The sequence below is a fragment of the Mytilus trossulus genome, chromosome 7, assembly GCF_036588685.1.
Source record: "Mytilus trossulus isolate FHL-02 chromosome 7, PNRI_Mtr1.1.1.hap1, whole genome shotgun sequence".
Classification (NCBI taxonomy): Eukaryota; Metazoa; Mollusca; class Bivalvia; order Mytilida; family Mytilidae; genus Mytilus; species Mytilus trossulus.
The window spans coordinates 25,682,806-25,702,773 of record NC_086379.1 but is presented as its reverse complement, the minus strand read 5'-3'; positions in this window follow the sequence as shown (position 1 = coordinate 25,702,773).

Genomic DNA, 19,968 nt, shown 5'->3' with positions numbered 1-19,968 from the left:
TCTGTTTTGAATTTTCCTTTAAAATTTGGTATTTGTTTGATATTATTGTTTTCATTTGAGGACAATCAGCTATAAAAGAAGGGCGAAAGATACCAGAGGGACAGTCAAACTCATAGATCGAAAATAAACTGACAACGCCATGGCTAAAAAAAACCCCGATTAATAGACAAATAATAGTACAAAAGACACAACATAGAAAAATAATGACTAAAACGAACCGCACCGAAAACTGGGGGTGATTTGAGGTGTATAACTAACACCTGTTTTATTTACATTTTGTATAAAAACCCAATTACGCCATGTCGATACAATGACAAAAATATAAAATTGTACAGTAAAAGTCAATAATCACATGGCAAAATCAAATAACAAAACGCATCAAAAACGAATGGACAAGAACTGTCATATTCTTGACTTGGTACAGGCATTTTCAAATGAAGAAAATGGTGGATTAAACTTGGTTCTATAGCACTTACCCTCTCATTTTAATGACAGTCTCATCAAATTCCGTTATATTTACATTGATGCGTTTAATAAACAGACACAATAAATAAAATAGTCAAAATATGATTACATCAGTCATCATCGTATAACAATGTTCAAAGGGACAATTTAACAGAACACAAAAAAATCTACTATCTACGAATACATTCATTGATTTGAGTGTCTGACGTCAGAGAATTTTATACGTCACATAAATTTGTCGTTCAATGTGCATACAAACAATTTCAAAATTTACATAGGCAATGTTAGCATACAGGGTAAAAAAAATGAAAAGTATGTAAGAATAAATTTCAGGAAAAGACCGAGATTTTACTAAACGAAATATACAGCACATAAAAAAAGCTGATTATACTATTTATTACATTCTATTTTTGAATAAAATAATTATAGACAACACCTCTTTGGATCTTAAGTTTATTATTCACATAAAATCTCACAATTTAACATATGAAGGTTGAAACGGAACGACGATAGGCCTTAAGCCCTCCCATTAAATGTGAATACGAAACCATTTTTAAGTATTTTCTAATTGGTTTGATAAGTGCTCAACATAGTGTTTTAAGGTATATATTAAATGTGAAGTGTGGTACATTTGTAAAACAGCATTTGAAATGGCTCCGACTCATAAGACAAATACTTATACTCTCTAAACCGTTCATTGTTATTGAAAACAGAGGTTGCTTATTTATGCTCAGTCGACAAAATGTCGGATCATATTACTTAATCCCCGTACGTTCGTTCATTCCTCCGTCCGTCCGAATTAGGCTACATTGTGTGTTTAGTTATATCCGGATCCCCACATCGTTGTCAATATAATGGAATTTGATGCGAATGTCATATAAACATAGTGAGAGGTTTCGGTAGCTATGAAACCCAGGTTTATCACTGAACTAGTAAACACATTTTAAGGGGCCAGCTGAAGGACGCCTCCAGGTGAGAGGATTTCTCGCTACATTGAAACCCATTGTTGACCTTCGGCTGTTGTCTGCTCTATGCTTGGGTTGTTATCGCTTTGACACATTTCCGTTTTCAATTTTATTAATTCTACAGTTTTCGAGGCACAACTTTCATATTCTGTAGGGCGTTCTTACTAGTAACGAAGGTTTGCTTTTTAGTTCTTTTTAATATTCTGAAAAAAAGTAAAATCACCAAATAAACTGAACTCCGAGGAAAATTCAATCGGAAAGTCCCTAATCCCATGGCAAAATCAAATGACATAACACATCAAACGAATTGACAACACATGTCATATTCCTGACTTAGTATGAAAATGACAGGTCGTTGGACTGTATCATTTTGTTGGTAGTGGTTACATGAAAAGATTGTCTCCTCCTAAATGTGTCACTATTAACGAGATACCTGCTTTAATATGTGTTGGATGTTCATACACATAATGGAGGTGTGCATGATTATCCTGATAACTAAACATATACGAATTGAAACCTTATTACACATGTTTTAATCCTGATCATCTAAACATATAATGATTAAGTGATGATTATCGAACATATAAAAGATTGTTCCTCACTGTGCACAATGTATGTTGCATTAGGTTACACGGCTGAACGATTCACATTTAAATGACTTCTCTCGTTCGTATAACATCTATTCGTAATGCAGGGTAATCATACTCACCACTGGTCATTAGTTTCATTCATTTTATGACCGGAATAGTATTTTTCTAAAGTTATGACATCTTCATCGAATTTAAGTATCAAACGAAATATCACAACACTGTCCAAATCAATGTAGGTTTGACTAAATGTATACTGGCATAACATCTAAAGAATACATAAAAAATCAGCAAAAGTACAACACAATATATATACTACCTCAGTTTTAATCTTTAAAAAATTAAGCTGTACGAATTGATACCGTTATATTCACACGAGAAAATTGATTTTTATTGGTAAAAGTCAGACTTATGGTTAAGATATCCGGTGTTAAAGTGTTCATTTCGTCTCCTCATAATACTCATGAGAAATAAATCGTATTAGGCTTGTTGCTTTCATAGCAATAAATATTTTTATAATTCAAAGTATATTTGTAGCATTTTGTTTTGCTATCTTTTTCTTTAAGTGACATTTATATCCTTAGGCGTAACTACAATCCCCTTCCCTCTCATGAATGTGACCTACCGAATTAGACTATTTATCGTTTTGTTATAACATGAGCAACACGACGGTTGCAACATGTGAAACAGGATTTGCTTACCCTTCCGGAGCACATGAGATCACCCATAGTTTTGGTGGGGTTCGTGGTGCTTATTCTATCCATCAAAATAACAATTTATAAAAGTAAACCATTATAGGTCAATGTACGGCCTTCAACACGGAGCCTTGGCTGACACCGAACAACTAAGCCAGAAAGGGCCACAAAAATTACTAGTGTAATTCAAACGGGAAGACCAACGGTCTAATATAAAAAAAAACGAGAAACGAGAAACACTTATGAACAACATCAACAAAAGACAACCACTGAACATCAGGTTTCTGACTTAGGGCAGGTAAAAACAAAAGCAGCGGATTTAAACGTTTTTTAGGCGCCTACCATCACCCTACCCGTAAGTACAGTGTAGCATCACAACATAGAATACACACTATAAAAAAACAATAGACTATTTTCATAATACCGAAAAATAAAAAAATAAAAATAATTGTCATGCAAGTCAAGATGATTTAAAACCAAACAGTTAAAACACTTAGAACATACAACAAAAACACTTAAGACGAACAACGAGTAACTCAACTACACTAACACATAATACATGTGTGAAATGTACCAAAAATACAGAATTCAAATCACAAACAATAAGATATAACATAATGTCCAACCAGACATTCAAAAGACCAGCATAACTAAATGCAAGAATGTTGGATGCATAAATACACGTCGTATAGTAATGCGAAAACTCAATCATATTTGGGAATTAGTTACGGTTGGTATTTAGCAGATAAGACGACAGATGGTAAACCATAATCTTAGAAGTGATTATAATGTCATTAGTTAAGACACATACACATCGCATAGATGATCCAATTCTTGATGGTGTCCATTAAATGCACAGAGGTCATTTTCAATCATCCTTCTTATAACTCTGTAAGAACAGTTCCTGCGTAAGAAGCACACTTCTGATTATGAAGTCAGTATAGTCTGAATATACACAGGCATAACTTACCAATTTAGATATGTAAACACCATACGATGAGGCAGACGGTATGTTACTGATGAGAAATGGAAACTTGAAAGTTGACATCATCACGCTTTATTGTGAAGCCTTCCGTCCGTGTGAATAGTAAGAAAAAGATCCAGGTATGAAGCAGTCCTTCCAGTTTCAGTAGTATCCTTTATTACGAGTTCAAAGGTTTATATGATATATGGGTTTTGCAGTGATAAGAAATTATCAATATATCTAAATGTAAAATTTCAAAAGTTCGTTAGGTGCATTGTCACTATTGTCTTTTGCAAGGATCTGAATGAATCTGCTTCATACAAGTACAAATACAAATCGGCCAGTGGAGGTGTACGATTAGTACCCATTGCAATACAGACTGTCTTTGAAATATCAACCCGTAAAAATGAAAAAAAATACATTGCCGAACAAAAGTTCTATCATTCTAATAATATAATCTGCAGTGTCTTTACTGATATAATTAGTGTTCTTCTTCACAAAGTGTATCTGAAAGATTTCAAGCAAAAGAATAATTTTGATCTCTATGTCCTATTTGAAGTTAACTATACTGTGTTTTGATTTTTCAAAATCATTTCATACAGGTGGTATATGTTCCTTTTTGAAGATATTGCAAAATGAAATTGAACCATTTCACTAACTTCCTTTGCAAGACTAGACAAGGCAAAACAATCAATTACAACTTAGGCACACGTATGCTGCTACAAGAGGATTACAATTATACATAAATAATTACATATATAATTATACATTTACAAATTTTGCTGTTTAACAAATTACGATACGATATTTTAAATGAACTTTTAACATGATTGAATAAAAACGTGTCCCTACTTGACAATTTGTTTTACGAACAAATGCGGGATAAGGAAGTCTAAAAAAAGTTACAAAATGAGTTTGCACCTATTGTATGAATATATATTTTAAATTCTTTTGTTGTTATTTCCTCCAATAATAATGACATTGGTGTATAATTGTCACAAATGCTACGAAAATTAATGAATACCACTTTTGAATTTTTCTAGGAACTTTTGAATTGGTGGTAAGCAATTTGTTATTTAGTGCTGAATTTATTATTACAAATGGTGAACACTTTTGCATTTGATTCTGAAATATCTAACTGTAAACGATAAGCTGTTAGTTTCTTTTGCCATTTGTATTTAGAATGTGCTGATAAAAGTCGAAATGTACAAAATGTAGCATTCATTATATAGGCATCCCATATCGAAATTTTTCAAACTCAAAGCATTTAACGAAACAAGACCTTCTTTTTTCCATGTATATTGAATATATGTCTTAAAAAGGGACGAATGATACCAGAGGGAGGGTCACACTCAAAGAGAGAAAATAAACTGACAACGCCATGGCTTAAGATAAAAAAAGACAAACAGACAGTAATAGTACAGAAGATACAAAATAGAAAACTAAAGACTAAGCAACACGAACGCCACCAAAAACAAGGGTAATCGGATCCTGCTCCACATGTAGCACCCGTCGTGTTGCTTATGTTATTACAAATCCCCTAAATATTCTAATTCGGTAGGTCACATACGTGAAAAGGGATGGGTATTGTATTAACGACATAAGACACATATTTGATATCATCTGTGAAACGGTTATTCTATAACGGAAAACCAACTCGTGGTGGAATGTTGCTTCATAGAAATGGAACGTTCACAATTGGGAAGCTGAAATCATCTCTTTTGTAGTAAAGTTTTGTTTGCAACCGACCCTCATAAACAATTTCTAGATTTAAGTCAAGATATCAGGCAGACTTTGCTGTATCTGTAGTATCCTTTATCTCTAGTACGATGGGGTAAATTCGTCCAACATAGTCACCAAATTTTGTATTATTTCGTCAGCGAACATCATCTAAATAGCGGAACGTAAAGTTAATGGATACTGCTAAATTCTTATCTTTCTGTATGAAGTCAGCCTCAAAATAAAAAAGAAACAAGATGGTAAGAAGAGGGGCACAATTGGTTCCCATTGCAACCGACAGGTTGTTGAAAAAACGTCCACCAAACGTAACTAATATGTTGTCAATCGAGAAATCAAGCATCTTTGTAATGTCAGTTTCAGAGAATTGTTTGTTTGAATCAGAGTGATTCTTTACATTGACGTAGGATTTATTCCTCCTCAAGACAAGATACTTGTATCTACGATGCTATTATTCTCAATGAAACGTACCGGCTCAAGCGAGAAAATCAATTTCGTTGAAATGATCAACGATAATCTATAATTTTCACATAATTTTATAATACTAAAACTTTATCTAGAAAAAATATAATATGAATACAATATGTGGTATATACGTTCATCAGACAGAAACATAACGACACTCTAAAGACAAACGGTAATTCAATATTTCTTATAATTCTAATGAAGCGACATTTAATACTAATTAAAGGTACCAGGATTCTAATTTAATACGCCAGATGCGCGTTTCGTCTTCATAAGACTTATCAGTGACGCTCATATCAAAATATTTATAAAGCCAAACTACTACAAAATTGAAGAACATTGAGGATCTAAAATTCAAAAAAGTTGTGCCAAATACGGCTAAGGAAATCTATGCCTGGGATAAGAAAATCCTTAGTTTTTCGAAAAATTTAAAGTTAAAACATACAAATGTTCCTATTTATGAAAAACATAAATTTGAGGAAGTAACAAAGTGTTTGTTTCGTTATAAACAAATGCTCTATAATTTTCTTTAGGATTACCTTCTATTTAAATGTTGGCTTCCGCATTAGTACAATTGTTCAATGATGGGTTTTTGTAAACCTCCAGTTTTTTGTACATCAAGTTAAGGGAACGGTTGATTAGCACATTGTTTAAATTATATTTGCGATTTATATATTATATCAACAGTAATTCGTTTTTATCCTCCGTACAACCTCTGGAATATGAATATTCTTTACTTGGTTGTCCTGTTCAGCGTATTAACTGAAATTCATTGAGATGGTAAGTGAATGTATATACAAACTTTTCATGTTTTATACATGCATGCCTGCTATAACACAGAATGTTTGCAGGTATATATAATTGCAACTGGATTTACATTCAGACAAACGCAAAAATACTATGTTATTTTAAAATGTAATTTAATAGAAAAATGACACGTTGTCGTCCTTACCACATCACTGATCGTAATTCAAAGTATCAAAACAAAACAAAGTTAGTGTTGAACATATATACACGTTAAAACTCATTGTTGTAGAGATTTTAAGCTTTATGTTTGAGTATTTGTTGTTCCGCATCGAATTTAGTAATTTATTTGAATTAGAAAAGATAATTCTTAAAGAGGGACGAAAGATAGCAGAGGGACACTCAAACTCATAAATCGAGAAAAAAAACTGACAACGTCATGGCGAAAAATTAAAAAGACAAACAGACAAACAAAAGTAAACATGACACAACATACAAATCTAAATAATGAACAACACGAACTCCACCAAAAACTGCGGGTGATCTCAAGTGCTCCGGAAGGGTAAGCAGATCCTGATCCACATGCGGCACCCGTCGTGTTGCTTGTATGTAATAACAAATCCGGTAAGTTGTATAATTCGGTAGGTTGCAATCAGTATGATTTCTTTTGTTTTAAATGGCATATGATATATCTTGTCAATAACTTTTAAGTATTCTGCTAATTCTTAGTTGCTCATACTAACTGATAGTGATAATTATTTTCAGGAAGCAATCTTTTTTTGTAAAAAACATGTTGTTGTGGAAATTAACTGTTTTTTTTCCTATTGTCTTACTGCATGTCCATTATATTGTATTGTCTGTTTTTATTTTAAAGATTGTCTAAAATATGGCAACAGCAAAAAAAAGTTTAAGTGCCTTTACCAAAAATACCATAAAGGAAAAAGCTGTATTGAAATTATTAAGATGATAATACCTAAAGGTAAGCATACTACAAATAGATGTTAATGATTATACGCATTTGTATCAGAGTAAGATATATATACATATAAAAACAAAACGAAACGAAATTATCAATTCCTCTACATTCAGGTCAGTGTACACCACAGAGAGTCAAATCGTTAACAAGCATAACACTGCCACTGCCCAGCTTAAAGCATCTTCTGAACATTTGAAAGTCCCTACCATGTACTGGTTACCGAAATTACACAAAAAAAAACATTTAAATTCCGTTTCATCTCCGCTTCGAGTAAGTGGTCTACTACTAATCTATCAGTGCTTCTAACCACCTCCCTTTCTACTAAGAACTGGTTATTAACTTTTGTAATAAAGCTTATGAAAATAATGGTATTAATTATTTTTGGAGTGTTAAAAATTCTTTAGAGGTTTTAGATAAAATACATGCTTTCAATGGTCCTTACAATTCTGTTGACAGTTATGATTTTTCTACTCTGTACACTACACTTCCACACAATCTTATAAAGAAAAAGTTTTTGTTTTTGATAAAATGGTCTTTTGAAAAATCTCATTGTAATTTTATTTGCTGTAACTCGTTTAAGGCCTTTTTCTGTAACGAAAAATGAAAATATGCTAGATACACTTACTGGAATTGTGAGGGTATGATTGAAGCTATAAACTTTCTGCTTGATAACATTTATGTACGTTTCGGCGATAAAGTGTATCGTCAGGTAGTAGGTATTCCTATGGCAACCAACTGTGCCTCTTTAATAGCAGATTTATTTCTTTTTGCTATGAATCTTAGTTTATGACCAAACTCAGTAAAGACCCATCATTGTTACATTTGGTTGATACATTCAAAAATACCTACCGTTATCTGGATGATATTTTTTCGTTGAATAATCCAGAGTTCTCTAAATATACTTCAGAAATTTACCCAAACGAACTTACTTTAACTAAATCTAACATAAACAGCAGCAGTTGTCCTTTTCTAGATTTAGACATTTCAATTTCAAACGGGAAACTTCACACTAAAATTTACGACAAAAGAGACGATTTTTCATTTCCTATTGTTAATTTTCTTTTTTTAGACGGCGATGTGCCTTTGGCTCCATCATACGGTGTTTATATATCGCAACTCGTTCGGTTTGCCCGTGTGTGTTCTGATGTCATAGATTTTAACGAACGTAATCAATGCATCACTGGTAAATTGTTGTGTCAGGGATTTCGATACCATAAATTACTTAAAACTTTTACTAAATTCTTTCATAGATACAAAGATTTGATTAGTAAATTTGGCTATACCTGTAGAAAGCTTATTAAAAATGGTATTTCACATCCTAAATTTTATGGTAATATTGTACTTAAAGCGAGGAAATCACTATGTGATCCTTGTAAACTCGTCGAACCTTTAAACAAACTTATAAATAAGGGTTATCGTATCAATATTGTAATAAGATCTCTGAATATAGTTCACATTGGCACTAATATTGATTTTGTCATTAGCAAATTAAAACATAACTAAATTTCATTATCTTTTGAGGCGAGATGTATAGAGACACAGACACGTTAACTTTTATTTCTATAGAAGTCGCTCTTCACTATACTACTACCTGTCGATACATTTATTTTTGGCATTGCATAAGTCATGTCTTCTTTGACTATTAATGACGTTAAAATACTAAATCCCTGTGATGTGTTTTAGTCGATTTTAGTCTCTGATGCATGATTTTTTACTATTAATTGGTTTTGTCTTTTAACTAGCTGTCAGTAACTGCGAGTACTCTCAAATCGTATTTTCTTGTTAATTCGACCTGTTGATATTGTTTATAATGCTGTTTTGTTATTTTTTATTTATATGGATCTTGTCTATACACCAGCTTTGATTATTTGTAATATCTTCAATTTTTCTCTTATTCTTACAACATTTGTATAAACTTCAAGATTATAAAAAAACGTTTTTTTTTTCTAAAGTGAACATTGATTGGTTAAATATTTCTCAGTGATGTCCTGTGTTTAAATTTGTTAGTTAGCTTTTTCGTCATGAATGTTTGTCTCTAATATTTAATTAACTGTGCATTTGTATTCAGATATCGCAGATCAAATTTATTCGTTCATTGTGTAATCATACGTTTTTTGATTGAGTTAAGTCTGCCAATTGATATTTTATCGTATGTTTTTCTATGTTGTGATGTTATGCTATTGTTTCAGAAAAAGGGAGAAGGTTTGGATCCATTAAAACGTTTAATTCCGCTGCAAATGTTTGCACCTGTCCTAAGTCAGGAATCTGATGTACAGCAGTTGTCGTTTGTTTATGTAATATATACGTGTTTCTCGTTTCTCGTTTTGTTTATATAGATTAGACGGTTGGTTTTCCCGTTTGAATGGTTTTACACTAGTAATTTTGGGGCCCTTTATAGCTTGTTGTTCGGTGTGAGCCAAGGCTCAGTGTTGAAGGCCGTACTTTAACCTATAATGGTTTACTTTTTAAATTGTTATTTGGATGGAGAGTTGTCTCATTGGCACTCACACCACACCTTCCTATATCTATATAAAAGTATGTATAAAGGGTAATGAAGTTGAAAGTGACGCATTAAAAAGATAAAAAGTAAACATATACCGAAAATGTCAGCCTTTCTTGTCAGTGAATCAAACAGCAAGCTAGACATAAAGATTTATTTTAGTTGAACTTTTTATAATTTTAATTGCAGGGGCACAGGTTAAATTGTGCAGACAAACCCGCTCGTCGGCGTACGATATTATAACCATTGACTCTTTGATGAGTTTTTTTATATCACCATAAAAAGTCATGATAACCGTTTTTTGAAATGTGTATTGCTGATAAAAAAAACCTTCCTTTTTAAGTTTTTACTTTTAACTTTAAATGTTTATCATTAACATGAAACATTAACAAGCGCAATGTGTCATCATCATTTCTTTTCCATTCTGAAGAGCGTTCAATTGTCTTTAACTTCTTCATGATGAAGTTGGTTCCCCTCAAACAAATAGAACACACCTACGTTTCTGGCTGTTATTTTGTAATCTAAATATTACATGTGACAATTATTATTCAAAATACAATAACCGAGAAAAATGTAATAGAAAAGGCTACGTGTTGACGGTATATTTCTACAAATTGTTGACTTCGATGTAGAGTTGTTTCATTAACACTCATTACATATCTTCTGATATATAAGTATGAACATTTTGATTTCCTAAGTTATTTGAATACAATTTTCATTTATGTATGACTGTTTAATATTCAGCCCGTCGTGAGAGTTCACGAGACGAATGTTTGTTGGATCAGTGTAAAGCAAGAACCGAAACTAGAAGCTGTGCAAAAGACCTCTACAGAAAATCGTTAGCTTCTTGTATAGGTGAGTCAACACAGAACCATTCTTCAATTCTTATTTTTATGTGAGGAAGTTAAGCTAAAGCCGGTACTAAATGTAATCGCAATTTGGAAGACCTTTATATTATGAAAAATCGATATTTTCATTTTAAAGTCATTAATGCTTTGTTTTAACCATAGATGAACCATTTATTGATAGGCATTGTAAAAATCATATTTTGTACCACCACACAAAGATGGTCGTATAGACATTTTGGCGTTCGGATACTTTTCTGTTATTTGTTCTGTTCATCTTTCATTATTCACACTTTTGATTTTTTTCTAGAAACATGTGTCGAAACCACTACAGGCGTGACACCCTTTAATGTAAAATGAGTTAATATATGTAGACGAATAAACAAGCATATAACTTATTTAACAACTTTGCAATGGCTATATTTGTGATGCTCTTTTTTTCTTATCACCACAGCTGTACTATTGTATAGGGAGTAACTGCATTGTAACAGAAAACTTCATTTGATTTCAAAACAATGGAGAGACTGAAGATGAGGAAATATTAAGCAGACACCGTTTATTTGCTCCTCTTAGTGCTCAGACGTCTTGGAGAACATTTCTATTTCTTTTTTAATATATTTTGTAATTTTGCATTTTATCCTTTATTAAGTAATACCAATTTGTATTGCAGAAAGTGTGCACAAAGAAAGGACACAGAAAAGAGGCAAAAAGGATGGCGTAGAACTAACAAAGGATGGAAGAAATAATGATAAAAATCGGAACAAAAATAAAAAGAAGAGTAATTTAATGAAATCATTTGAACATAGTCTCGGATAATCTATGCATTTTAAAGGACAAACACAATATCTTATTCATAATAGCGTTTGGGCTCACAAAATGAGAATAACACCTTATAGATTGAATGCGTTCGAATTTTATTTTATATAGATTTACCATTTGTAACCCATTTCTTAGTTTTTCTACCCTGGGTTAAGTTGGATTCATCCCTTAGAAAGTTCTAATAACGTTTGGCTGACATTTATGTAATAACATTAGCAACACAACGGGTGTCACATGTGGAGCAGGATTCGATTTCCCTTCTGGAGCCCCTGAAATGACCACAGCTTTGGTTTGGTTGGTGTTGCTAAGACCTTAATTTTTATATAGTGCGGTTTGTGTTTTATTGATTGTCTGTAGATCTTTTTTTTTCTTTTTTATCCATGGCGTTGTCTGTCGCATTTAGAAAAAAAATATTGACAAATGATATAAAAGAATTAAAAAAAGTTATAAGCAGTTTATCACATTATTAAGTATCGTAAAACCACGCTTAACGTATTGTTATTTTTCCTGTGTTTTTCCAATGTTTATTTTTTTTGTTCGTTATCCCCCACTGGAAATACACTTAGACAATGCAAACATTCCGAAATCTGAAATGAATTATTGCATGTATTGTATTTGAAGCTAAATAAAACCTAAAGATAATTTTTCCATATTTATAAAGCTTTCTCCGCTTTGCATTACATTGTTTCTAGTTATACTGATTTTGTTCAGTCATGCTGTTGAATTTATTTTGTTTTCTTTGATTTACTGTTTAAGTAGTACATCTATATCATAAGTGTAGAATTGACAAGTTTTTTTTCCTTCGAAATAACATAACTTACATACATATAAATATATATGCATACATACATACATTTAATATGAAGTCCATTATAACTGCATTAGTACATGTTTGTTTAGGAGCAGCTGAACGACGGATTGTTGTCTCTTTGACACATTCCCCAGTTCCATTCTCAAATTGGACATGGCGAACGTCTGGCATATTAATTTTGTAACCGTGTACCGTTTGTTGGCTATTATTCGTTTGTTTCTCTGTCCTTTATTTTCTCCCATTTATTTGTATTGTAGGTCTGTCATGTAATGTTGTCATTTGAATGTTATAATGAACATTACCATTAAAGCAGAAGGTTTGGCATGCCATAAAACCAGGTTCAACTCACAATTTTGTTCTTAAAATGCCCTGTACCGAGTCAGGAAAATGGCCATTGTAATATTAAAATGCGTCTCTGTGTATGTTATATTTTAATGTTGTGTTGCTGTTGTGTCGTAGTTCTCTTATATTTGATACGTTTCCCTCAGTTTTTAGTTTGTAACCAGAATTTGTATTTTTCTCTATCGATTAATGAATTTCGAACAGCGGTATACTACTGTTGCCTTTATTTATACATACATATTTATATATGTGATTTGTGAATTGTGTATATCTTTTTCAGAAATATTCAAAGTTGGAACAATAGTTGGTATATCAGTAGGAATAACAGGCACACTCATATTATTTCTGATTATACTGGCTATTATATTCATATGCAGACGAAGGTAAATCTATTTCTGGTTGTAACACTATATCTAAAAATACCATGAAATAAACTCATTATATGTTCCATGATTAAATTGTGTTCGCCATACGTGTATTTCATCGTCAGTGACGTTCGAAAAAAACAAACCATGACCACAATGGTTACTAAAAATTCCATAAAGATGTGACATAATCTATTCCGGGAATAGTAACTTATAAGTATTTCGACGTTTTGTAAACAGTTAATTCCTAGATATTACCATATTAGTCAAAATTCAGGTTATCACGGAGGTGATAACACTTCAGTTTTTATGTAGATTGTTGTAGGAATTCATAGTTATTACCATATTCACCAAAATTCAACCTAACCCACAGGTAATAAAACATTAGTTTTTATGTAGTTTGTTGTATGGTATTGTATAAGTTTGCCATTTTGTCGATATTCGTTTAGTTCTGTTGTTAGTCTCTTGTCAACGTTTTATGTTTTGTTGATATTTTCTGTCTCTCCTTTATAGGTTAGTTCTTTTAAAAACTCGTTCTCTAAGTCACAATGCACGAATTTTGCTTTTCCCAATTGATATGCCACTGACATACATGTACGAGTGAGAGGTTAGGCTGGATATAAAACCAGTTTTAGTTCACAATTTTCTACATAAGAAAATGTCTGTACCAAGTTAGGACTATGACAGTTATTATCCATTCATTTTAGGTATTTGAACTCTTGATTTTGCAAATTGGGATTTTCCGTTATTGAATTTTCCTCGGAGTGTGCCTTTTTTTGAAATTTTACTTTTTGATCAATAGATGTTCGAGTAACGGCAATTCTGAACTAGACAGACATCTGTCAGTTCATTAGTTACACACTTAAAGTGGCTAGGTTGCTTTCCTTTCTCCATCTTAGATTTTGAAGTATCAGATAACAATTGGTCTAGATTTTTAATTACATTCGCAAATTTTGAAAGTAGTATGTAATTCACGTCTTAAACTTGTAATGTTTGCATAGAAAATTATGTGTTTCTTTCATAATAACGGATGATTTTTTTTCAACTTTGCCATGCTCCAGACAAAAGTTGTCATTATGTGTTGATTCTGTAGATGTTTAATTTTTTCAAATATTTTGAACAATTGGATGCTTTCTCTCAATTTTTTTTTTAAAGAAATGGATACTTGTTACATAATGTATTATTTTGCTAATTTTAAAGAGATGATGTTTTGATGACGACGTTTCCGTTCATTTTGCTGTTTCAGTAAATCATTTGTTGAAAAAATATTGTGAACGTTTTGTGTATATCTAAATATTTTTACCTGTGTTGAAAGACGTGCATAGTACCAAATCATAAAAAATACAAATTGTTTAGGCTCTAGGGAATCTTGTAAGATTTCCGCTGTTATTTTTCCTTAATAGGTGCAATTTGGGTACTCTGTTTTGACGTGGCTCGATAAAGTGCATCAATTTAAGTCTTTTTGACTTTGGGCGTTCATGTCTTCAGTATGTAGGGAACTCAGATGTTTGATTTGGACAATGTAGGTTTTGAAATAGTTGTTTTTATTTTGTTAACCCTCGTATATTGATATATGACTCAGTTTATTTTTGGAATATGTATTTAATATATTATTCTGCTATGCTGTATGTACTTGAAATTTTGTTGACAAATTTGGTCAATATAACAAACTATTCAATTTTGGAAGTTTATCTTGCTATAAAAGCATGTTCAACACGCCATTTTCTACAAAAATAATGCCTGTACCAAGTCAGGAATATAACATTTGTTATCCAGTCTTTCTGTTCAATTTTGATAATATAGTTTGGCGTCGATTTCGGCAGGTTTTTTTTAAAGTATGGTGTGCTATAGTAAATGCCTGGAAGGTGTGCGTTGTTATTCTGCGGCCTACATGTTTTAATTTCCTCCTATATTATTTCATCATGTTTTCCTCTGTGCTGAGTTTCTGCTGTATTCCTGTCACAATGGGTTGTCACTTTTTTTATTTCCAAATGAAAAACAAATGGACGCAAATATACACGGACCAAGAAGCTCATACTTCACAATATCTTTATGAAGAAAATATATATTACGTATAAAACAATATTTCCAATTTATCAGCTTTCATAACTTTGGTACAATGTCGGGTTAAACTAATGACATCTGACAACAGATCAGCCCTGTAGTACAGCGGGAGAAAAAAATCCCATAAATAGTTGGTTCCATAGACTTAAAGATAGAGCATCGATTCTACTAGCAAATTTCAAATAGGGTTTTCAGAAACTGGCAATACATTGAAAGACAGGCATGAGTATGTTTAATTTTTATAGACATTGATAATTAATATTATAACATAGAAAAGAGAAAAGAAATTTGGAAATTTAGATATTATTGAATTATTTTTCGTACCATCTTCTATTTTCTTGAGAAAAAGCAGGTTGTAACTTTATGTAAAAATTAAACAAAAATTATATACCAGATAACAATCTTTCCGAGCGTATGTTTAATACTTAACAGAACATCTAGTCGCAAAATAAATCTTAATACCAAATGTCGACGATAAGATTCAAGTGAGGTTTCAAGCCATCTTCTCTATTTCCTTTCGTATACGTTCGTACTTAAAGCCTCGGTCATACCTTAGCGGATAGCACAAACGGACGCTTAACGGATGAAAATACAAGTTGTCCGTTGACAGAATTGTTATCCGTTGGGAGTCCGTTGATGTACGAACGGCATAAAACGGACGCTTAACGAAAGCATAACAGACACACACCGGATATACAATGTACGAGAAACGGAAACGTAACGGACAGAACGGATGTCGAGCGCACATCCGACGGACATGTACAGCATAAAACGGACACCTAACGGAAGCGTACTGGATAAAACAAATGCACAATACATACGGAAAAATTGAAGGCGACAAAAATATCACATGTAAATCGCATAAATATTCAAAATGTTTCTGTGTAACTGGTTTTAGTTTGTTCTTCAAAATGCCGTCAAAGGGCAGTGTCTGGTATGATTAAGATCTGCTTGATTGAGAAGTCGTTTCCTTACTCTTAGATCAATTATGAATAATAAGAATTTATGAACCTAAGAAATCTAATTGGCATTTCTCTCGCGAAATTTTCAATTGGCATTTATTCGTTTCAGATCCATTCATCATCCGTTTTATCCGTTTTACGTCCGGTAGAAGTAAGTTTCACATTCGTTCAACATCGTTTCATCCGTTAAAAGTCCGTTGGTGATTGATTTATCTGCCACACCTCCAACGGATGTGTAACGGACACAAAACGGAAACGAAACGGACGAGTACCGTACAAAACAGACGGCTAACGGAAGTTCAACGGACATTTCATCCGTTAAACGTCCGTTCAAAGTTTTGAACATCCTCAAATTTTCCAACGGACAGAACATACGTCGACGGATAAAACGAACGCTAAACGGATATGTAACGGATTTTGACGGACGGATTGAAAAAAAGTTATCCGTTAAGCATCCGTTCGACCTATCCGTTAAGGTGTGACCGAGGCTTTAGGTAGATTCATGGTATACCGCCATCTTGGGTTGTACAATCACAGTACGAAATTGGTCTAGTTATTTGCCTGAATCTGCAAATTTAAAGACTGATTTGCAATTAAATGGTTAGACTGTTGTTATTATAAGAAAACTTGTTAATTAATCGTATTATACAAAATATTTTAACAAATATATTTTTTTTTGGTTCTAAAATCATTTTTTTTATATCAGCCATTTAAGGGGAGATAACTCTTTTAGTACAACATTTATACTGGGTTAATAGGGGAAATTTTATATTTTTACTAGTAGCAAGAAAACAACTTCAGTGACGCCATGTTTTCTTTTTATTTTCTTAAAACATATTATGAAACCTTTCTTCTCACAATTTATTTCAAAATTCTATCTCATAGAATTTTTTTTATGCACACTAATGTGTTTTTTCATGAACAAACTAACCAAATTTTGGCAATTTTCAACGCCTCATAGCTTGAAAAATAGCACGGTGACCCATACTTATTATTAATTTTTTTAAAAGGGCATAGTGAAATCTTCATTTCGGCAAATTATAAAAAAATTCTGTCTAAAAAATATATACTTGTGATCCACCTTAAATATAAATGTCAAAATAATAATAGTAAAAATTGAGGCCCTTTTAGTTCACAATTATTACATATGAATATTTACAGATCATATCAAATGAAGAGAAAACAATTGACAAGATTGCAATCATTTGACGAAAGAGCTGACATGATAAATCGTGAAAGTTTTCCATTTACTACGAACATAGGAAGACAAAAAGTTCTTCACGATCCCTTTGTTGCAAAAATAATAACGCCGGAAGCCTGAATTGTATATTCAACACAGCAAGAAAATATATGACAACACGTCATTTTGAAATACTGCTAACATGATATTCAACCCCTCAAACCTGTACCTGCTTAGATAACTGTTATATTTTCATGATTTTGAGTCGGTGTACTAGTACATTCAATTTGAATAGTAAAGTGTTTCTTTTCAGTACGTCTGCATTTTTCTTTTTCAAACCCATATTTTGTTTCGTTCTGGAACTCGCATGTTTAATTTCAGACATTTCAACGGCACTTTGTAAAGGTTTTCATAATGCAAAAGTTACACATTTTGATTTTATGGTGAACAAGTATGAAAGTCCAGGTGCCGTTAATTCAATGACCTTCTGTTAAAGGTAATTTCAATTCCTACGTTAAGAATTGGGTTCGAAGTACAATATACTGAAATCCACTGTGTCATGGGTAATAAAACACGTTCTTAAAATAATGGAAAAGCTTTCTTATGCCTAATTTGTTGAATTGGTGGTGAAACTGATCTTACCTGTATTGACATTTATGTTTTTGTAATGACATAAAGAGGTTAAGCAGGTAAAGCTTGCACCGATCGTTACCCAATATGTCTGTCCGATGTGCTATTGATAATTCATTACTGTAATTTAGTCATAAAAACCTGTGAAATTTGAATTGTATTTTTATTTTGGGTAAGGAGTTTTATTGATTCAATGAATTCTTAACACGCGGTAACGGGGTTAAATTCTGAAAACTGCTGAAATCTAGGGGAATTTTTGTACGGAAATGAAGTTATAATTCCCCAAAATGTCCACATGTGCATCACAATGATTGAATGAAAAAAGAATGTGTCCGAGGACGCGAGTGGACCGCTCAAGCTTTCAAGTTTTGCTAGTTAGAATAGACCATACCTATAGAACAGTAAATGACTGACAAGGAAAACTCGAAATCTGCCTTCGTGTTTTGGTTCTGTGCATTATGAAGAGTTTCATAAAAGGTTTAAAGATGCAAGTTTAAAATTGAATGCGTAAACAAAAATTATGGCAATTAACATGTTAAAAAGAACAAAATGTGACTCACTGCCCAAATGTGAACTTTGATAATTAGTTTTGATTTTAATCACTGTGTAGGAGTTACATGAAATATGGATAAGGAAAATTAAGATTAAAGCGTGGAAATGAGATTTTTTTTTAACAAATACAGTTTTCCAAGTTATAAAAGAGGGACGAAAGATACCAAAGGGACAGTCAAACTCATAAATCTTAAATAAACTGACAACGCAATGGCCAAAAATGAAAAAGTAAACAGACAAACAATAGTACCTATGACACAACATAGAAAACTAAAGAATAAACAACGCGAACCCCACCAAAAACTAGGGGTGATATCAGGTGCTCCGGAAGGGTACGCAGATGTTCCACATGTGGCACCCGTCGTGTTGCTTATGTGATAACAAATGCGGTAAATAGTATAACTCGGTAGGTCACGTGAAAGTGAAGGGGATTGAAATTACGATGTAAGGAACATATCCGATATAATTTGTGAAACAGTTATTCCATAACTGTCAACCAACTCGTGATGGCGTCCGTAAAATTTACGAAGGGATGATTTAAACCTCAGCATTTGAAACTCTTGGTTTAATAGCTTCCTTGTGAGCAGCAACTCTCTATCAAGAAAATCATGATAGGAAATGCAATCAGGGGCTTAAACTCATCATAGATACCAGAACTAAATTTTGTGTTTATGCTGGACGCGCGTTTCGTCTACAAAAGACTCATCAGTGACGCTCGAATACAAACAAGTTAGAAAGGCCAAATAAAGTACGAAGTTGAAGAGCATTGAGGACTAAGGTTATCTATGCCTGATGTAGAAAAGCCTTAGTATTTAAAAAAATCGAACTTTTGTAAACATATAATATATAAATATAACCATATCAATGATAATTCATGTCAGTACAAAAAGTGCTGACTGCTGGTCTTGTGATACCCTCGGGGTTTATATATCCCGTATGCAGGTGCTGCTGGAATGTTGCTACTTAGAAATGGAAAGTTCACAATTGGAAAGCTGAAATCATCTCTTTTGTCGTAAAGTATTGTTTTCAACCGACCTTCATTGTCAATTTCTATATGTAAGTCAAGATATGATGCCGACTTAACTGTATCTGTAGTATCCTTTTACTCTAGTTCGATGGGATAGATGTGTTCCACATAGTCAACAAAATTTGAAATATTTAGTGAAAGAACATCATCTATATAGCGGAAAGTAAAGTTAACGGATACAGCTAATCTTTCTTCCCAAGAGTTTTAATTTTTAGCATTATAAATCAGTTTAACAGAATTTGGATCAGGCAAATATATTAAGTATATGATAAA